Source organism: Arctopsyche grandis, unplaced genomic scaffold (genome assembly GCF_051622035.1).
Source record: "Arctopsyche grandis isolate Sample6627 unplaced genomic scaffold, ASM5162203v2 HiC_scaffold_208, whole genome shotgun sequence".
NCBI classification, from domain to species: Eukaryota; Metazoa; Arthropoda; class Insecta; order Trichoptera; family Hydropsychidae; genus Arctopsyche; species Arctopsyche grandis.
In genome coordinates this window covers 32926-34660 of record NW_027518492.1, presented here as the reverse complement: position 1 = coordinate 34660, position 1735 = coordinate 32926, and positions in this window count along the sequence as shown.

Sequence of the window (1735 nt, the reverse complement as noted above, 5' to 3'; positions counted from 1 at the left end):
TTATATTTCAAAGATTCCTTTCTTTAATTCTCTTGCTTATTTAAAATTTATAAAAATTTTCATAAAAAATTTTATTTCTGACTTAGCTCTTAATGCCTTTAGGAATTTCAAACAAGAGAATAAAGAAAATAGCACCAGTTGATCAAGAAGCAAGAGAAATAGCAATTCAAAAGAAAGTTTACAATCTTGCAAATGCAATAAAGATTCCTGCACCAATAAATCAATTTAAAACAATGTTAAATGGGATTGATCTTGACAAGACTTTAGATCTTTTAAGAAACTATAAACCAGAAAATAAAGAAGAGAAAATTATTAGGCTAAAAAGTGAAAACCCAAAAGCTGGGCCTAAACCTATAATTCTTAAATTTGGATTACGTCATGTAGTAGATCTTATTGAACAAAAGAAGCTCGGGTTTGTTGTAGTTGCAGCAGATGTTGCACCAATCACCCTTGTAGTGGCAATCCCAACACTTTGTAAGAAGTTTAACATTCCATACGCTATTGTACCCTCTAAAGAAGTACTCGGAAGCCTTGTTAATTAAAATCTTCGATTGATTATAATTGTTACTACTTAAAATATTTATTGACATTGGGGTATTAATCTTGACCGATTATAAGCAATAATAAATTAAAATTATAATTTAAGTTTAGCTAAAAAATTCCTTGTTTAATTATATTCTACTATTAAGTGTTAAGTGGATATATATATTATAACTTAAATGAAGCTGTAAAATAATTGTAATTTTAATTAATCTAATTTATTGTAAGAAGTTGAGGTAAACATTGGTATTTAAGTATAATATATATATCCAACTTAACATTAATAGTCGAATATAATCAAAACAAGGGAAATTTTTTAGTAAACTTAAATTATAATTTTAATTTATTATTGTTATAATCGGTCAAGATTAATACCCCCAATGTCAATAAATATTTTAAGTAGTAACAATTATAATCAATCGAAGATAATAATAACAAGGGTTATTTATATTAAGAGCTTGTAATAAACATGGGTATTTATTTAAGTGTACTATATATATCCAAATTTAATTAAATAGCATTAGCTTAAATTTTAAATACCGGGGTTTCGTAAACTTAAATTGTAATTTTAATTTATTATAACCAATTGAAGATGACCATAATAAGGCGGGATATTAAATAAACTCGGAGATGACCATAATAAGGCGGGATATTAAATAAACTCGGAGATGACCATAACAAGGCGGGATATTTAATAAACTCGGAGATGAACATAATAAGGCGGGATATTAAATAAACTCGGAGATGACCATAATAAGGCGAGAAATTTTACAAACTCGGAGATGACCATAATAAGGCGGGATATTTAATAAACTCGGAGATGACCATAATAAGGCGGGATATTAAATAAGCCCAGAGATGACCATAATAAGGCGAGATAATAAATAAACTAGGGATGACCATAATAAGGCGGGATATTAAATAAGCCCAGAGATGACCATAATAAGGCGAGATAATAAATAAACTAGGGATGACCATAATAAGGCGGGATATTAAATAAACTCGGAGATGACCATAATAGGCGAGATATTTTACAAACTCGGGGATAATCATAATAAGGCGGGATATTAAATAAACCACGGGACAATCATAATAAGGCGGGATATTAAATAAACTCGGGGATGACCATAATAAGGCGGGATATTTTACAAACTCAGAGATAATCATAATAAGGCGGGATTTATTGAATATTATT